Source organism: Emys orbicularis, chromosome 2 (assembly GCF_028017835.1).
Source record: "Emys orbicularis isolate rEmyOrb1 chromosome 2, rEmyOrb1.hap1, whole genome shotgun sequence".
NCBI lineage: Eukaryota > Metazoa > Chordata > Testudines > Emydidae > Emys > Emys orbicularis.
In genome coordinates, this window is record NC_088684.1 from 14,989,664 (window position 1) to 15,010,579 (window position 20,916).

At 39.5% G+C, this 20,916-nt stretch overlaps 1 long non-coding RNA gene across 1 annotated transcript; it reads left to right on the forward strand.

Moving 5' to 3' along the window:
• The first annotated feature begins 2,504 nt into the window (after positions 1 to 2,504).
• Positions 2,505 to 17,864, forward strand: LOC135874726 (uncharacterized). Its single transcript, XR_010561155.1, has 3 exons — positions 2,505 to 2,674; positions 3,263 to 3,359; positions 17,660 to 17,864. It is a non-coding gene; the product is annotated as an uncharacterized LOC135874726 (long non-coding RNA).
• The last annotated feature ends 3,052 nt before the right edge of the window (positions 17,865 to 20,916 follow it).

The following is a 20,916-nucleotide window of genomic DNA, read 5'->3' on the forward strand; positions in this document are numbered from 1 at the left end:
AGGGCTTTAGCAGACCAAGGGTGAAGTCGCCTGGGGCTCCAATTCAAGTAGTTAGAAAGATTTCCAGCCCAGGTTGGAAGGAGCAGTAGCAGTAGTTACAGAGTAACACTGGATAGCTACAGATCTTGCTGTCTGTCTTACATGATAGCAACTGACAAGAGCAACCCATAACTGAAACTTGTACAGATATAGCTTTGCTAATTTGAAATGTATACAGTTTTTGTTTTAAAACAGAGCTTTTTTAAAAAAGGAATTAAACCAAGTCACTTCTAACATCAGCAAAGCTCTGTAGTCAGGCTATGATAGCAAGTAGCACATGTATACAGTGAATGGATCTTCTTACCTGTCAACTCTTCTTTTTAATTTTTTCTACCAGTAGGAGGAATATGGAAATTGAGCTTTATTATGAAAAATAAGTATATTTAGGCCTAAAGTCTATAGTCTGTTTTAAACATAGGGCTCTTTTGTATGTTGTTCTAGAATCAGGTTGTTGTTTCCCCCCCCCCCCCCCTCTAGCAACATGCCTTGCATACTTTATATGCCATCAGTTTTCGTAGTTATGGTAGTTTACATGGCACAGAAACAACATTTTTCTCTCTGTGAATTATTCTGTTTATACACATCCAAGTCTTCTGAAAATACATGTTTCCATAGAAATGCTGGCATAAAATAGCAATAAACAGAAGAGTTGTACATATGAATATTCCTTTGTGAAAGAGCAGTATGGGTAGTTTATAAGCCAATTTGCTTGTTTTTAGATTAATTATGGGCACGGGGGAATTCTGCAATTTATCTGAACTCAACAGGCTCAGGCATGGGACTCTTATTTTCTCTTTAGTTTTATTTTTTAGGCATAGTTAAAATTTGAACACTCAAAAGGACTGTGTTTTAGCAGCTAGTATCAATGGGGAAGCCGTTCCAAAGAGTTTTATTTATTAGAGGAGGGGAAGGACTATGCTGCTGAATCACTAAAGGCTTATTCTTTCCAGAGGTGTCTGACTTCTTCAGTATAAAGACACAGGATGACTGTTTAAACAGGACCTTTGTCATCAATTTCAAAACACTGAAGGGGTTAATGAAATAGAAACTCTGCTCTGACTTTATGTAGTTTTGTAAAGCCGTCTGTCCTTTTAATAGAGATTGTGATGAGGACATCCACCTTCGTTAACAGTAATAATTCAAAGATTATGATGAGAATTTAAAGTAAAATGTGTGAGAGAGAATTGCTCCAGTTAAAGAATGCTCACTCTGCTCCAGTTCAGATTGTGGCTGTATAATTGCTTTAAAGTGATTAGCTGAAATAGGAATCAATACTGAATATAACATCTGTGTTCTAAATAGTGAAATGATTCAAATGTTGAAAAACTGGAAGATCTATGTGAGGCAAGACCAGTTTCTAATAAGGGAAGAAGCCACTTAAAAAGCTAAATACTGTATGCTAAGATTCTTTCCATATATTCAGATTTCACTGTTTTTTTTTTTGTTTTTTTTTGTTTTTTTAAAGAACATCCAATACATATTAAATGAGAATAATTGTCTTTATAGCTGTAACTTCATCTGGCAACTTGTAGTCTCTTCTTCCATTTACTGACTGTAAATTAGAAAATTGAGATAGTGATGGATTTTTTCAAAACAGACTTGTTGAAATGTTTTAGTTCTTTAAATAAAGATCCTGTGTGTCCTTGAGTATAGTTAAAAACAAAAAGGTTATAGTGGTTAACATTTTAAAGTGAATGCAATGATTCTTTAGTTGTAAGTTCTTTGGGGTTTGCGCTGTTTTGAGGGAGTGTGTGTATGCAGTGCATAGTAGAATAGGCCCTTGTCTCTGATGGGCCCTCTAGGCAGTACAAGTAATAAAAAATCAGATTTTGTTGATCTTTGCAGAAGGAGGACAAGCTGTATTAAACCAGATACTGATGCTTCTCTGATGAGAGTGATTTGCATACTTTGAGCTACTTTCAGTGAAGTCAGTGGAAAATCCTATTTATTTTATTGGGATCAGGATCAGACCCAATATACACCTCTACCTCGATATAACGCGACCCGATATAACACGAATTCGGATATAACACGGTAAAGCAGTGCTCTGGGGGGGGGGGCTGCGCATGCCAATGGATCAAAGCAAGTTCAATATAACGCGGTTTCACCTATAACGCGGTAAGATTTTTTTTGGCTCCCAAGGACAGCATTATATCGAGGTAGAGGTGTAGTTATTGTCTGGGTGGCTTCTCCTATATAGGCATCTTGTGGTCTGTGTGTCTCTCGGGCAAGGATTTCACAGCAAGCAAGGCAGCTTTAGTTGTACTTCAAATTCATACTTCTCTGCTAGATTGCTGCAGCACTGCACTCCCATCTGAGTCCAGTGCCTCTGAGAATAGCTTTACACTCATTGCTTAACCAAAATGGAGAACTTAGGGGTGAGAATTTTCACTCTTACATTGCTGAGAAATCTAACTAAACTGGATTTCTAGTTATTAGAATGTGGTGTTCTCGTTTTAGGGCATCCCGTGTGCTGAATCACATTCCTTCCAGCTCCTTCTGGTTGTCAGTGGACAAGCCCAGCTTGACATTTTTCCATAACTTCCATCAGCAACACAACAAAGTACTCCTGCCCATACTGTCAGCCTGCTAATGTTAGTGGACCATCCAGATATCTAGAATCATGCAGGAAAAGGTAAGTGTCAGAACCCTGTAGTCCTAACTTTTCCCAGGTTTGTGTGTGGCCTACTCCAGCCTACTTTACTGCACCTGCTGGTGATTCGCTTCACAGTTGTACAGCAGAATGGTCTACCGACTCATATCACCATCCAGACCGTGTACAATAAATATGAATGTAATGTGAGAAGTTGGTGATGGAGAAAAGTGTCCCAAACGTGGCCTGGTTCCAAAGCCCCTACAGCAGGTTCTGTTTGCACCCACTGCATTTTAAGGTAAGTGAAGTTTCCTGAAGACCGGTGCATTTGCTTACTTCTCCTAGTCTCAATATTCGTGCCTTCTTCAGTGATTCCCTCCATCTTTAGTGCTTATCGAGGGTCATGATCAGTCCTCAAAGATACCTTTTAATTTCCTTTTAGTTTTTTTTTTTTTTAAGAAGCAGCTGTGGCAGTTGCCCATTTTAAGAGAAGAAGGGGAAGGCTGAGGGTACATATCAGAGGAAACCAAAGAATCTTCAATATAGAGTGGAGATACCTCATTCAGTGGTCATAATGTCGTCATTACCGTGGATTGTTATTTGGGATAACTCTTGATTCCGTCTTTCCAGGTTCCAACCAAATTAAACAATGTGCTTCTTCAGTCCTCCTCGTCCATCAGGAATGAAACATCCCCTTCCTTCTCCCACCCCCATAGAGGAACTACAGGTGAATACCCAGAACTTGTGATGCCAGATGCGATGCACAGTCTTTCCATCCCTCTTGTTCCTGTGGAACCATTCTCCCCACCCTTCCACCCACAATTTGGCAGGATGGAGATCAACAGAGATGCCTACTTAAAATCAAAGGACAGCAGATATTCATTAGCTGGCTAATGTCCGGTATTTAAGCTTGAGGGAGAAATTAAATATTTCTTATAATGGAGGTATCCACTGCCCATCCCTGTATATTCAACTTTTCTTGATAAACCTAAGTAGATATTACACTGTTTAATTCTTATAATCTTACTTTCTGTAATGTGGTTAATATTTCTACCATGTTTATATAGTTTCAGCTTTAGGGAAACCCTTTTCTAGGGTCAGAGTACAATGCTTCAGTATTCCAGCTGGAAGAACCTGAATTTAAAAACAAAATCTAAATATACACTGATGTGAACTGGGCGGGCCTAAACCAGCACTGATATCCAGATAAATGGATGTCTCCACTCAGAGAAACAAAATTACAGATATGGAAACTTAAAAAAACAGACTGTAGCTAAAGCATCACTTTGAATTTTAGGACTTTAAACTGGAGGATGGGAACCCTCTGCTTGAGTTGAGCTAATTTTTCATAAGGCTGATTCACTATTTATTGTACGTTCATTATTATGGTAGATGATATTTTTTGCACAGCTTTAAAACAGATGACCCTCAATTAACCTTTTCCCCACATCATGGATGTTTTTTAGGTTCAGCAGTTCTCTCTCTTAATTTCAAGTCCACAAATATTGTATTGATGTTTCTGAGTGAGAATTAGAAGTGATGACAACTTGGGTTAGATTTCACCAACCTCTTTAAGTACCTGTAGATCTTTCCAGTTTACAATTAATAAATGCTGTAGAGAGAGAGAGAGAGTCTAACCATTACTGACAGATTGGGACTACCCAGTATAATTCATTTCTTTACTGAGAGAAATTAATTCCAAAACATTTGTAAACAGCATGATAACTTGCAAAGTTCACCTGTATCCGCGTGATCTTTCCTAGTTTCCCTTGTAATAAACTCACTTAATGCCCCAATCCTGCCTTCTGCAATCGGATCCATCTGGACATACCCTGTGCATGCATAGAGCCCCCACTGACTTACTAGAATTAATATCCTGGGACCTCTGAGATAAGATGGATGGAGCAGAAATGCACAAATTGCAAAAGAGAGAAACACTTCAAAAGATGGAATCTCTTAAGGTATATCTCCAGCATTGTAAGGCTTTACTGTTTTTCAGGGGGAGGACAGATGAAGCCATGGCTTCACGCTCTCTCGTGTGCCAGATAACAGCTAAACTGGCACGGAGGGGGATTTAATCTGCTGTACTAGATTACTTACTCCTCTTGTCCATTCCCCTTCTTCCCCCAAAGCAAGGAGTGAACCAGGGAGGGAGTGGATAAGACAGTAAGTATTTCTTCTCTGTTCTGGTCTTACTCAAGGCAGACTGTAAACTTATGCCCTTAGCCTAAATAAATGTACAAAGTTGCACAGGCAAAGGATTGGCTGGGTTGAAGCCCCTTTGAAAATTTGGTCTCTATATAAGGTGTCAGAAATCAGGGCCTGCAGCAGGACCCGTCTCAAGGCAACCTAATGAGTGCAGCTGGCCTGTAGTAGGCTGTCTAATTGGCTACACTGTCTGACTTGTTGGAAGAGTCAGCAGACCAGCTCTTAAGCCCAGCTGCAGTTCAGTGGCTGCTCAAAGCATTCACCCATGGCTGTGATAGCTTCTGCCTCAGCTCACTCCAAGTAATTCAACTTTGACTCTTGGCTCTGATTCCTGACTTCTGACTCCAGCTTTGGCCTCTGACTGCTATTCCAGGCTACCGACTCCTGCTCAACCACTTAGTGTGACTGCCTACGCCCCGGTCTCTGACATCAGGAACATAGGCTTTCTGTTGGATTACATAATATTTTTTTTTGCCTTCTATATCTGATCTTTAGTTCTGCTTAGTGTCCGTTCTAAAACCTTGTTTTCATCTAACAGCTGTTTCTCTGACAAATTGGTATTTTTGTTGTCTTCTGTCTTCATTTCAGTGATCATATCCTTAACTCCGAACTTCATTGTGTTCATAACTTCCTATTTATTCCTTTCCATGTTTTATTAAAATACCAGACTTTTGTCTCACCCTCCTCTCTCCAGAGCAGACAATATTAGGTTCAGTAGATTCTTCTGGGACACTATGCTAGGAACAGATAGGCTCAGGGATGCAGGAACCTAAATGAATCCTTGATTGTTTACATTCTTATCTCTTCCAAACAGCCTATGACTCCTGGAATCTTTTCCTGGTTAAACATTTCAGTAACATTCTTGGAACCTGCTAGTGTCCCCATGCTCAATAATTTGTCTCAAGTTGGAGTTGTATCCTTTATTGTTTCCCATACAAAATTTAGTAGTGCATGTTGTATGCACTCTGTAGGCAAACCAAGGCTTCAGTCCAGCCAGTGAGCTCTACTTGTGGTTATTGCTGGTGTGTGCACGTACTTGCATGCACACAGAAAAACTCATTGCAGGATGAGGGGCTAACAATGATTTAGAAGGGGGAGCTAGGGTGCACGAACAAATAAAAAAAATCATGCTGTATTTTGCTATTTTTTTTTTTTAATAGTACATGGACATGCCCTGCTGTATGCACATGTAACAGTAGCATGCATATATCTGGAGCATTATATATTTAAACAATATGATCTAATGGACTAAGCACTGCACTAGAAGTCACAGCTCTAGCAGTCTGCTCCTGGTTCTGACAGATTATCAGACCTGGAGCAGGTCACTTAATTCCATTTTTGCAGGTCTGAGAAACTAAGACAGAAGTTAAGATACTAGTCTCAAAATTGTTTGTGCGATGTTTTGATGCAGTAAGGCACTTTTAAGTATTTATCTGTAAACCACCTTAAAATGTGGGTGATGAATAAGTAATACTTTTTTATGTCAAAGGCGCTTATTCTCTCTGAGGGCTAAGCCCATAACAAGTTTGAGGCTTTAAAAAGAAGCTGCAATTTGTTATCCAAGAGCAAATATAGTCTGAAAAATTTTAAGTGATGTGAATCACTAATTTTTCATGCTTGGATACGTCAAACAGCTTGATAGATTTTGATCAAACATTCCACACCAAACAAGTCATACTTAGGCTGGAAATAAGCACAAGAAACTCAAGCCTACGGGAATTTTTTTTCCAAAAGTTGAAGTGCTGGTAAATAAGGGTTTATGATTAAAAAGTGCTTTTTCAACCATAACTGCAGCATCACAGTACAGTAATTGACTCAAGTTTAAGTACTTCAGTCATTTTTTGGAAGATAATTGACTATTTGCTTTGTGTTCCATGAAGTAATTGTTAATTATGAGAACATGGAAATTCTTAAAATTGGGAAGAGCCTACTAGTAGAACATAAGATGCTTATGGTTTTATTTATTTCTCTTCTCTACTTTTCATGCTTATTTCCTAGCCCCGCACATGGTTTGCACCCTCTCCTTTCTCTATAAAGTTACCTAGTTCTAGCAGTTCTTTAACTTTTTTCCTGCCACAGCTCTTGCCATCTCTGGGCATTTGCTTGATCACCATAATTTCCTCTAAATTGTTTTATTGTTTTAAGATTTTAACTTCTAGTGAGAATTTTTAAATGCTGCTAAAAGAGAGGAAAAAACCTTACTGAAGTTATACAAAATTACTTAAGCCTTTGCCTTTTACCAGTTTAATTTACTGCAATACATCATTTTCAAGGCCAGCTTTGTCCTTTTAAAAATAGGTGGACAGTAACTATTGTACCATATGGTAATGTTTCTCTGATTTTTTTTTTTTTTTTTTTTTAATATTCTGTTCCTTTTGCTTTTAGTCTAATATCTACTTTGCAGATGAACTTCAAGTACAATGTTTCAGAGTTTGTTTGTGCAAAACTCTTAACTTCTCTCCTGATCAGTAAGTTTGAGTCTTATTTTAGTTATAGTGCATGTTTGTCTTTCTGGGTTTTAGCAACCAGACTTCTCTCAAGTTTTTGTTTGCATAAGGCTTCTGTTGCTCAGCTATTTGACTCCTTTGAAAGACCTTGGCTGTTACAACAAAGTAATTAATTGACTCCCTTTGCAGTTATATCTGTGCGATGGCAGTTATCTTTCAAATCAATGGCTGGATATAATAGTGATCATGCTTAACTCAGGAGGTTTTTTTCAGTATAGAAAGTGATTTTTTTTTTTAAACATTTAACATGTACATGACAAATTAAGATCTCTTGCTGCACTAATAGATAACTTTAATGTTGACTGCGTTCACTTCAATTCTGCACACAGTGTTCAATATAACTCTTACTGTGTTTAGGATTGGAATAAATTACAGGTCAGGATTGAGATGCATTGAAAAGAGCTGTATGAAGATGCTTTCACTTTGTTAGATATTACAGATATCTCTTTAAGTTGATGGTGCTGTTTCATCATGAATTAATCCAGAGTATTTAAAGTAGAATAAGACGTAGGCAGATAATCCTGTATTGCTCACTTGGGCCTGCCAAATGCATATTTCCTATCTCATATGTAAAGTCAGTGCTTCCAGATAAAGACTTCAGTAATATTCTGTTCTAGTCTAGATAGACTGCAGGTTTTTTTCTTTACGTGGGGAAAAAGTGTCACCATTAAGCAATACTACATTTTTTTTCCCCCTCTTGACTCCTATCACAATGTTCACAAAACTCAGCAACAAAGACACAATTTAGCTTTCATGATGGTATTCGAATAGTGTTCCTACTTACGATGTTATTGAGCTTACGGGTCAACAGTCTCAAAATGGTAGAGCATAGCCGCTGATGAAAGTTAGAACATGCTGCCTACTCATATTCAAAAAATAGAGCTGTTGTGGGGTAAGAAAAAATTAAACGTGTGTCCAGCCTGAATTTTCACAAAGCTTTATATAACACTTATATATCATACTGGCGTGTAACTTTACTCAGAGGCAGACAGTTCAGTTTGTTCCAAACACCATGCCATTGATTTTTTTTTTTTTAAGTCCACTCCCTTGAGATTGACCATTTTTTAATATGCTCCATAAATATTTTTAGTTGATGTTGAGTTTGATAAAATTGGCTGGTTATGTAATGGGGGGAGACTGTCATGTTCAGGAATGATGACTGAAAGGAACTTGTGTGTGCTGGCTGTTTGAGATTTATCTTTGTGAGCTAAAAGAAAAAAGGTATGGGGGTGGAGAAATGGCCCTCTTATGATAGATGACATTGTAATAACCTTCATTTGTTTCTTGAGAAATACGTGTTACAGTAGAACATTGTAATAAATGGTTCACTGCAACTTAATGCTCAGCAGCCTAATTAGTCAAATACCATGTGCTTACCTCTGCATGAAATAACCCATTTCTTTCCAGTTTAAAATTGGAACTTTTGATTCTGGAGCAACCGAAGGAGCTTTTTGTTGTAAATGACCACTGGCTTTTTTAACTCAAAAACAATGAAGGTCAGCATGGTATCCATAGAGACTGCATGTAGTTTCCTCATTAATCCTGGTTTACCCCTGAAACAGCTAGAGTCATGTACTACTAAAATACTAATTCTCAATTTCAGACGGAGAGCTTTTTATGTAAACTGAATGTGATTGGGTTTCAGTAACTGAGAGACCTTAAATGTGTCAGATACAAAGAATCTGAATGTGCAGAGGGTGGGTGCTTACGCTTATTTGGTAGGTGCTTATGCTTAAAGCCCTGTGTTTTTTTTGCAAATGCAAAATAACATGAAGTAAAACACAAAATGATTAAAATACACAACAAAAAACTCATCTCACAATGACTGCTCCTGTCCTGCGGGGCTGGGCCCAGCTCCCTGCTACAGGCATTTAAATCCTCCGCACAGGGTTGCAGCACTGCTTGGGTTTGTCCTGGCTGCTCTACTGTCACGATGGGATGGGGGTAGTGAATGAATGGTGCTGCAACCCTGTGTGGGACAGGAGTCACTGCTGAGAGATGCGTGTGGGATGGGCTTGCTCTGCCCCCCTTCCCTCCCCTCGTTGCAGCACCTCTTTTCCCCTTGGGGGGCAACGATGAATGGAGAAAACCAAATAAGTTATTCCCGAAAAATTATAAAGAGAATTTCATGGGGCTCTACTTATGCTCCTTTAGTTTGTATTTTGCTTGTCGGATTGTAGATCTATTTAGCTGTGTGACTGTCAATCAAGCAGAATGAATATACACCAGGCTTGTAAAATACTTTTCTTCAAAATTGTCTTCAGCAGAAGTATGTAATGTGAAGTATCTGAATTGGTTTTTATTGAGCACTGCTTCTAAAAGGGAAAACGTGATTCTAGACTAAATGCTAGACTTAATTTCGTAGCTCAGAGTTAATAGATGGTAGGGCCCAATCATACTCTCACAAGTAAATGGCAAAACTCCCATTGAGTTTTACTGACTGCAGAATCTGGCCCATCAGTCCTGATTCAACAATAGGTTGTGCATAGACAGACTCCTGCACCAGCATGGAGCCCCAGGGAAGTGCATTGGGCTCTGTGTGGGCACAGGAGTCTGCTTAGGTGCAATGCATTGCAGGTGTCTGGCCTTAGTGACGAAGTAAAAATAGCACCTCCTTATTCAGTATAACTGCTCCCCATGTCCATTGTTTTTTACTTGCTTTGAAAACAGAATTGAATTTATACTCCTAGTACTGGGGAATTCTTAAAGCTATGTCAGAGTTGGATTCAACACCCCATATCAACATTGTGCAGTCAAAGTTTAACTGAAAATCTTGATTTTACAAGTGAAGATGTAAAAAGTAAAAGGACCCACTTGACCTTTCAAATCCCAGTTTCAGTTTGCAGGACAAGCAAATGGAAAAAGTCTTGACTTAAACCGAGCTGGATGCTGAGGTTAAATAATACCAAAAGCATGTCTCTCTCTTTTTTTTTTTTTTGATAATGCTCTTCTTAATACAGCCACAATTTAAGTTTTCAGTTCTATCACTTTTTTTCTTAATGTGATTAGGAAAATAGTGCAAGTGTTTAAAGGAAGTTGCATTCTTTGGAGAGCTCTGGGGAATGAAGGCATCATGAAGTGAACACTTTAAAGTACACTTTAAAAATACTTGTGAACTAAAGAATTTTTAAATTGCAGATTTTGCTCCATAACTTAAATTTCAGATGTTTATTTTTGATGATTGTGATCAACAGCTGTGCTTTCTCTGCATACATGAGCTTTCAACAAATGAGGTGAAGTATGATGTTGTAATTGGTGGAGCAATAAATCAGTAGGGGTGCCATGCAATGCCATTTTATAAACTATCTATTTTTTTCTTTTGAAGGTGATTCCCATTGTTGTGTACTATTATACAGTATAATACCGTATTGTAGTCTGTTGTTGTAAACATCCCCGACTGGAAGCTGTAAGAGAAATTCTAGCTTTCAGTCAGATGTTTGCTGCATCCGGCTATTCATGGACAACATCAGAAGGAAAAGATTAGTTATAAATATATGTAATGTTAAAACTAATTTATATATGATTGACTTTTGTCAGAATACATGGAGGAAAGAGCATAAATCCTAGAAACAGTCTGTATTTTTTATTTTTTTAAAGTGGCTTTTACTCTAAAGAATAAAAGTGACATTTATATTTTGAAAAATGTAGAAATTGCTGTCTGTCCCAGAGGCTGTTTTAGTAATGTCCACTACCCACCCCAAATATAAGATAAATGTTGTCTTTGGCAAATGCAGTGAATGTCTGGGTTCTTTTTATTGTCATTGAGTTCCTGCTCTTTTAACCTTCCATGAAGCCTGTTTGCCACCATGTCTGCCAGTTTGCATGAAAAAATCCTAAAATGTGAAGTCCATGGTTCTTAAAAAAAAAAAAAAAAAAAAAAAAAAAAGGAAATCCTTACCCCTCTCCAGCACCTTTATGCTGGTTAAAATGGCCAAAGTGGTATAAAGGGGTCCTAAAAGCCCTGATTCTGATGGAGAGAATTCTCTCGGTTCAGGCACTGTACACTTTCTGGAGAATCCAGTTTGAACTAGTATATGCAAGCCTCTCCAGGTGGTGGTACTTCTCTGGGGTGTTAAAAGCTGAGTGAATTTGCTAATCAGCCCTCACTGTTTCCAGTTCTGGAGGCTCTGTGGTCACCTTATCCTATGGAATTGTATACAGTCTCTGGCCCACAATTATACATAAACTTAATACAGTTAAAGATATTGCAGGAAATTGCCATATCTGTCACAGAGGTGGTCATTTGCAATTAGACAGATGGCTATGGTGCTTTGGCCGTGTTATCAGGCTACCAGATGGCAAAAACACAAGGGATTCCACCTGGAGGAAAGAGAAGGCGTGAACACAAAAATGACCTAGCTTAGGATAAGCGAAAGGATGCTGCTGTCAAGGAGACTGTAGAAATGTATAAAGATATTTTATATGACGGCCGTTCTTATAGGAAACACATTGAAAACAAGCTATCAGTCTTTAAGTACTGTTTAACTGTAAAATATTTTTAATATAGTCTATAACAAATCTGGCCTGAAAAATTTCATGTTAAAGATGCACTGTGCCATATAAAGCATCAAAATCTGGTGTTTGGTCTTATGAAGAACATTTGAAATACAAAATAATTTTTCCCCATTTGTTACTATTCTAAACAGTCGGAAAAATACGGGTAACTGGAAATGCTCACAGACCTCTCACTAGAGCACTGCTACTATGGATTTGGATAAGGGCAATATTTTTAACAACTGCACTACGAAACACGTTTCCAGGGAGACTAGAGACCCCCCCCAAACTCTGGCTATGTTGATCTGTGGAGGGGGTGGGGCCAAGCACTAGAAAGCTATGGGGCTTGAGAGGATGGAGGGGCTTGAGCAAGCTGAGGCTCAGGTGAGTGATATGGCTGGCCTGTGGTCCCAGTATGTTTGATTACTTGCTTTGCTGACTGGATCTTGTTAGAATTTTGTGTGTAACCACAGCACATAATGCAAGCAGTAATCTGTAACTGCCTAATGTATAGTGTGCACTACATTCAAGTAAGAGCTAGGGGAAGAGGCAGGTCAATAATAGTACAGCATTCCAGTGCAGAAACAACTGGCCCAACTGTTAATTCTAGACTGTTGCGATGCACTCTCCATGGGGATACATTTTAAAACCACTGGAAAACTTAAGCTGGTGTGGAATGCAGTGGCTTGCTCATTGAGTGGGGCATCTCACTGGAAGCATACGATGTCCAGTGCTCCAGGATCTGCACTGGTTGCTAGTTGGTCTTCAGGTGGAGTTGTTGTTGGTTAAGACCTGTAAAGCCTTACATGGCCTGGGATCAGCCTATCTAAGGGCTGGTCTACACTGGGGGGGGAATCGATCTAAGATATGCAACTTCAGCTACGCAAATAGCGTAGCTGAAGTCGAAGTATCTTAGATCGAATTACCTGGGGTCCATACGGCGCGGGATCGACGGCTGCGGTTCCCCCGTTGACTGTGCTACCGCCGCTCGCTCTGGTGGAGTTCCGGAGTCGACGGTGAGTGCGTTTGGGGATCAATATATCGCGTCTTAACGAGACGCGATATATCGATCCCGGATAAATCGATTGCTACCTGCCGATACGGTGCGTAGTGAAGACGTACCCTAAGGGATTACCGCTCTCCGTGTGCTATACTGCCACTGCAGGAGTCAGCAAGAGTGCTTAAGCCTGATTCCCCCTTGTTTATAAAATAGAGGGGGTGGCTCACAGACTGTTCTCTAAGTCTGTGCAGCTTGCTCCTCTCTTCTCTCCCTCCTAATCAGAAATAGCCAAACTTTGGTGTCTTACTGGGCACACTCCAAAAGACACCTGTTTGAGATGGGGTTTGGAGAAGTCTGAGGGTATGCTTCGTGGATAATGAAAGAAGTAGCTGGCTGGCTGAGTTGCTGTGGAACTGATTGTTTGAATGCTGCCGAGACTTGATTTTATTGTATATAGTGTATATTTAACTGCTAAGGAAGCTAGAACCTTGGATTGGTGTGTCTATTTTCAGTCTAAAATAAATAAATCGTGCTGAAAGAGTAGTGACGTCAGTGCTCTCAGCTCCCATCCCTGCATGGACTTGTATCAGTTTCTCATTGCTGGACAGCTGAGTGAGTGAGTATATGCAGAGGGAGAAAATTAAAAGAATATGAAATAGGGAGGAAGAAAACTATACAGGGTGTAGGGGGGAGAAAAGGAAGAATTGCATCAAAAAGAGAGATGTAATGAATGCGAGACCACTAATAGCAGAAGGAAATAAATTGGAATGAAGGAACAAGAGACATGTAGAACACAGCAAGTTAATTTTTTATTAAATTTGGACACTACAGTGTGACAACTACAAATTGATTCTATAGTGACAATGTTCTCTTGTGTAGTCCATAAAATTCTTTTAGAATTCCCTTCAGTTTACCAAAACTGCTTATGTATGTACCTTGAAAGCTTGCATCACAACAGAAGTTGGTCTGATAAAATGGATTCTCACCCACATTGTCTCTCTACTATGATGGGTCTGACATGGCTACCACAACACTGTGTATGTACATATCTGACAGAAACAATTCTGATAAATTGAGTGAGGTTATAGGAGAACCTTGAGTTGCCCATAAAATGCTACCTAGGCCACTTCCAGGCCTGAGAGAGGGGGATTGTAATGTGGCAAAGAGGTCTGTCAGTTGGGACATAGAGTTAACTAGGCAGGTGCAGCTGAGCCAGTTGTACCCCTTTTTGAGAGCTTTCATTCATTGTAGTCCCATAATTTTTCTATTTTTCTCACAAATATGGCATCCCCTTGTTTCAGTTTTTGAAAACTAACTATATCAGAAATAATCATAAAACTGAGATTATAGGAAGCTATTGGGTAACTAACTGTATGCTGATCGAGCTCAAAGGAACCTTGCTAGGTAAGTGTGGCAAGAGCATTCATCCCCAAGAGTTGTGAGGATCGCTTCTCCATTTCATGCTTGGACCCCTGTAGTCCAACGTGTGTGTATGACTTAACATCCAGATGTCAAACATGCTTTCTAATTTCTTAAGGAGTAATAACCCTATTGGATGTGTATTCTGCATTCCTCCAAGATGTAGTTGACTTAATGTACTGAAGTATGTGCATCCAAAAGTGCAGTAGTGTAGCTTGACTGCCAATGTAGTATTCATATTGTTACTGATTTTTAGTTCATGTAAACATCCTACACTCAGCTATAAAACATGGAACGGCTGGGAGGTGGATGTTTACTTCAACTGACTTGGAAAGGCAGCCTTCCTGAATAATCAAGTAACCTATTGGCAAGAAGAGACTATGCAGTGGTTTGATTCAATAATATTCAAATAAGTTCTTCTAAAGTAATGAAACCTATAAAAGTATTTGTCATATAAAAGCCTTAGTATTGCAACTCAAATGTTATCTGCCTATATTGTTTGACATATACTAGTCAATTTTTTGGCAATAATTGCTGCTGTTGTGATTATTTTGTTTTTGTTTTTAAAAAAACATGGAAATAAAATTGAAGAAATCTGCCTCTATTGTGTTTGGAAAATAGTTGTAACTGAATGTAGTTATTGTAAGATAGATGAATATAGGTTTAAGTAACTTAAAATATTGCCATTGTTGTACATCTGGCCTGTGGGAATATTCCTGTACTGTCTCTGAATTATTTATATATCTCTTATTTATTTATTAAATACTTAGTGTGGTAGAGTCTAAAGAGTACAGCGAGGGTGGGTTCTGTTTGCACTGTTCAGAACCAAAAATGATGGTTCCTGTCCCAAAGAGCTTACAGTCTGAGAAAAGATGGCAAGACAAGTAAGTGAGCTGGGAGTAGGGGAGACAGATAACAAGTCTGATAGGGTGTGTGCAGTTCTGGGCCAGTTAGTAGTAGTAATCAGAACTTGCCACTTACCCAATCATTGTCAGTTTCAAATATACAAGAAAAATGCAAATAGAAAAAAGAAACTATTAGCTTTGTGATGAATTATTCAGATGTAACACATCCTTGTCAGCCTTTCCCCTCCCCACCGTATTCCATAGAAACCTACATTTGATGGCAGTCAATGAAATGTCTTTGGGTTTGAAAGGAAAGAGCAAGTGACTTCAGTTTTTTAAAATACAGGTTTACCTCGGACAAATGACACAATTTATTCCTCAGTATTGCGTTGTAAGTCGAAACGTAAGTCAAAACTGCTTTTCCCATAGGAATCAATGGTCTGAAAGGGGGATTGGTTCCTGAACCAAGGTTTGATGCACTGTTTTCACCACAATAACCCAGTTTTTTGTACTAAATGAATTATAGATGACTAATGTTGCAACATCAGTGTATTTACTGTACACTGTATTTTGTAAACAGCATTCAAATAAACTTAAACTCACATGCTGCTCAGAATACTGGCAACACAGGCTCAGAAAGCCAGTGAGAATGGCACACATGCTGAGCCTCAGCCAATCAGTGTTCAAGCTTTCTGATTGCTGAGCCCGGGCTCAGCCAATCAAAAGTGGCAACCCTACTTGGCAACACGCTACCCTGCTGCCTCAAAGCCAATCAGAAGCGACCCCTTACAGCTCCATACCAGTATAACACAACCAGGAAGTTATTTCAAGCAAACTTTATGCAAATCAAGCGTCGTGAGGGCGAAACGGGCAGTCAATTTAAAAGCTTCATAAATGGCATCCGACATAAGTCGGGTGTTGTAAGTCCGAGGACTCCCTGTAATTAATACTTGGCATCATGGCAAGCCTTTTGGAAACCGATGACTTACTAAAAGCTGATTTGAAATATAGTTTCATAATTTAGCATTGGGAGAATGAGATCAAGATGTAACAAGTTAAGAAGGAAAAAAATTAATAGGTATAAAATATTTTGAAGATGTTCAGACTGAAGGGGTGGGGCTGTTCTAATGTATAGGTAAGTTTTTCCTAAAATGACACACATGCAATACTAACATTTAAAACTTGTATGCAACTAATACCGTGGTTCCTGTACTGTACACAAATACTTTTGTGCAAGGATCACTATTACATCTTTAGAAAGCTGTTAGGGTGACAAGTTGTTGGTGGCTCCTAACAAACTTTCCACTATTTTATTTACTTGTTTATCCATACACAAGTCACACAGATATTGTGTAACATGCCTTTATTGCTGAGGCATACGTTATCTCGGGGGACAGAGCATTAATTTAACTTTAATTTTAAAACCTCAATCTTTTAGGAAAGATCCATGACTAGGGCTCATAGGTGCTACAGTGATACAAATAAATTAACAGGAAAGTTTTATACATAACACTTTTCTTCCACCAGTATGAACCAGAAATAAGCAGGGCTACACAACAGGAAGAAAGTGTAAAGAGAAGTTTATCTGATTCTTCTTGGAACTATATACACACTTTGAAGAGTCATAGTAAACACTTGCATTTGTTTAGAGTCTCATAATCTCCAGTTTGCTTCCAAACTGGTTTGTTTAAAAAAAAATTCAGAAAAGCCTTTGTACACATTTGCTGAGAACACACATTTGCTTTGAACGCATTTTGTGCATGGGTTCAGTGTGTGTGTGTGTGTGTGTGTGTAAAATAAACTCGATAACAAATACCTTATTTAATGTATAAATTCTGGCTTTTCCATAGTTAATATTTGAATTAAGTGTGTGCATTGACTACAGAAAACAAAGCAAACAAGTTTTCTAAATATATGGTAAACTAGTGAAATATGAAGAAGGCATATGAACTTCTTTGTTTGATGTCATGTTTGTTATTTTAGCACATAGGACCCCCAGTCATGGACCAGAACCCCATTGTGCTTAGCACTTTACAGGCAGAACAAAAAGACAGTCCCTGCCCCCAAAGAGTTTGCTTGTGTTACCAAGAAGTGAACAGTTTTCCTTTGCCTATATAGAATCATAGAAATGCAAGTCTTCCAGGGACTTCAAGTAGTCATCTAGTCCAGACCCCTCCTTCCCCCTACACTGATCTAGGATTAAGTATACCTAGACCTCATATATGTACTATGCATAATGCATATATTGTGAACTAGTTTTCTTACGTACAAGTCATAAAAGCTGTCTTATGCCATTAAGTTAAAGACTTTAATTCATTACAAATTTTCCTTCCCAAAGCATAACTACATACTTAGATTAGATGTGTATATCTAGAAATCTATGGAAATAAATATTGTCATTCTTGAGCAAGTTAGTGTCTCTAGCTTGTTTCTCCCTTTCTGCTACTGTCTGTTTAAAAGAGCTGCCCTTATGGTAGCTCTCAGTGTCAGAGATGACACCATTTTGCTGAGTTGCTAATGTATCTTTGGCACCCCCAATTTTTTCCTGTCTTAGAAATGTCCTCCAAAGGCTGCAACACTCTGAAAACTCCAGCGAATGGGCTGGGTGATACAAGAGGTATTGGGATTGCTTATGCCTATCACATTGTTCCTTTGCTGGTTCTACAGAAATGCCTGCTCTTGAAACCTTGCTATCAAGACTCGTGCGCTGTTTCAGTTGTATATGAGCGGATGCTGTCACTACATATTCAACGTCCTGGGTGCTTGTTGGCTTTGTTACCCAGCCAAGGAACTGTCATGACTCTTGGTGTGTTTTGGTTTTGATGGGATATTTCAAAACTCACGAGGGTGTTAAATTGTGGTTTTGCCAATGTTAACAGAATTCCTGTGTTAGCACTTAAATGTGGGGTGGGGGGAGTGATACTTTTCAGTAAATATTTGGCAATCACATTAATTTCACAATATTTGCTTCACAAGTCTTTAATTGTGCTTTTCATAGCACATTAATTGAAACAAATTTCTAATAGGTCTGAAGGGGCTTAAACTGCTGCATTTACATGCAGTCCAGGGTCACTAAAAGGTGCTGGAGAGGGAGATATGCTTATTCAGAGCAGCATTGTTAAGTCTGTTGTCTAAGGTTCTGATTTTAAAAAAAAAATCCTTATTCAGAGCAGCACATAAGTGCCATTGACTTAAGTGGTACTTAAGTACATGTTCAAGTGCTGTCCTTGAATAGGGATCATTTCCTGAGTTAGGGTCCTTAGACAATAGGCAGCAATTAACTTGAAAATGTAATTAAAGTGATGCTGTTTTGTTGTCAAGAAACCCCTGTTGGGTTGGCAGTAAGGTAAGGGGATGAGCCACTTGATAAATTACCAGAACCAGGTGTCTGAGGCCGTGCGACCTTTTTAGTGGCAGGCTAAACATGTTCTCTAATGTGTTGGGGGAGAAGAAGATTTAATGGGGAAATGGGCACTGCCTCTGATGATGTTCTCACTTAGCTGTTTTTGCTAGCATTTCAAATCTAAAGGTACTCTGAATTGTAAACTTTGTCGCTGCTCTCTCTGCCAAAAACCCTGTTTTGGAGTATAATAAAATAATCTAAGAATACAGTATTTGTTGTCTCATTCACCCACCCCTTCATCCAGATTTTTTTTAAAAAACCACTTTTCACAGTTACTGGCTGTGTTAGGTAAAAAGCAAGTCCTTACTCACCTCTCCAGCACCCGAGTTCGTGCGGAGTTGGTATGGGGCTCACAATCTGTCAGAGACCAGACACCAATTCGTTGATCAATGGGCTCACACTATCCTTAGCTTAAAAGGCTTCGGAGTAAGTGTGGCAAGTTTATTAGGGGTGAGCATCAATATTTATACACAGAAGTAAACAAAGTGATTAACAGATCATAATGGTCATGCATAATCAATCAAGATTCTACAGGATAAAACAGGTTAAAATGTAAACTTAAAAAGACAAAAGGGGAGATGGCTACTTAAGGGGAGGGGGTGTCATGAGTAGTTAGCAGGTCAGAGCTTTGATTAAAAGTTTCAGACAGAGACATCAAGTCTGGGTTAAGTTTAAGCTCATCAAAAGTTCAGACTCAACATTCCTCCATTTGTAGCTTTGGGATAACTATTTACCAAAAGCTACACCCCATTTTAAGGAGCCAAGGGCCGCTTGGCAATTTCAGCCTGGGCCAACTCGAAGAGAGTAAGGCCTTTGGCTGAAGTAGGAAAAGAATAAACTGACCCACATGAGTCTATGAGGGAGGGGACACACTGAATACAGCAACACAGTATTATAAGGATTACTATGGCCCCAACAATACCCACCAAGAGTTTTTTAACCCACCCAAATCCAGGCAGCCAATTCCATAAGGCTCCCCACCAATCATAAGGTGGCTGGCCCGAGGAGTAGTTCCTAGCCATTTCCCTTAGATGTTTGGTACGTTGAAAAGTGTCAGGGTAGGTGTCATTTACAAAAACACAGCATTCTTCATTTATGAGGGTGCAAGTTCCTCCCTGGGCTGCTAACATTATGTCTAAAGCCATTCGGTTTTGCAAAGATAACTGGCGCAGCTGGGACGTTTCCCCGGCCTGATTCTCAAATAGGGTCGCAGTTTCATTGGTTAAAGATTCTAGTAGTCCCTGTAGACGGATGACACCACCCCTCAAGCTAATGAGACCAGCCCACCGCTGCCACGACAAACCATCACGGATATTAATATCTCAGAAGGTTTCACGGATGTTACGAACGTGGGGAAAATGAGGGGGAGTGAGGGAGATGCGAGAAGGCGGTGTTAGCCACGCTAAATAACATGACCCTGCCCAATCAGGGGAGAGAAAGTAATAAGCTTTGGGCCCGCACACCCAGTATGTTCCATACAGTGCATTTCGGGTATTCCATTTCTCAAAGTAGGAGGTAACCCACCACCCGTTGGACCACTGTTCCCTTGGTAACGCAGAGGGGTCGTTGTGCGAACTGCAGAGGCACAATTTGGTAGTGGTGTTTTCAAAGTGCAGTGTAGTACTGCTTGAGCAGTTGTAGAAGGCAATCGTATATCCCTTAACAATTAGTTGGACACCCTCGTGATCTGAGCAGGGCTTCTTAAAAGCTGCCTCTGAAGGCTTGCCCACCCATGAAAAAGTTGGATCGGGGTGAGGGATCCACATATGGGATAAGTGGGATGTGCAAGGCTTGAAGCCAAGATTTTTACTAAAGGCGGTGCCATTAAAATACATGTTGCATTTACTTGTTCCCACAAAAGTTGACCCCTTTTCTTTAACAAAACACAGTGATCCTGTCTGATTGGTTACCCTGAGATATCTGTTAATTGGCACTCCTGTTTTGTCCCATGTAAGATTGTGTTGGACTGGATCTTTTACTCTAGCCGGTGGCATCCAAGTCATATTAGCAGTGGTCAGGGGAATGGGTGTGAAGGGGAGTCCCTGTTCTGCATTTACTGGAAATTGAGTACATACTCGCAATTACTTCTATTTCCTAAAATACGAGTTTTAACCTCGTGGGAATATCTAATAAAAGCATTATTTTCATAAGCAGAAAATAAACTAAAAAGGCATAATAAAAAACACAGTTGTCAGAATAAAAGGTCCTCTCATTTTTTCTGAGTCAATTTAAGTCTGATGTCTGAAAGAGGTAAGCTGGTCCACTGGTCAGAGGCAGTGTCCTCAGTGGTGGCAAGAGCTGCTGGTCCGTCACTGTGGTCCACTACGGCTGGCTTGACGTGGGAGTGGTGGATCCAGGATTTGCGTCCTTCCAGGAACACTGCAGTCTGGGTTGTTAAAAGAACCTGG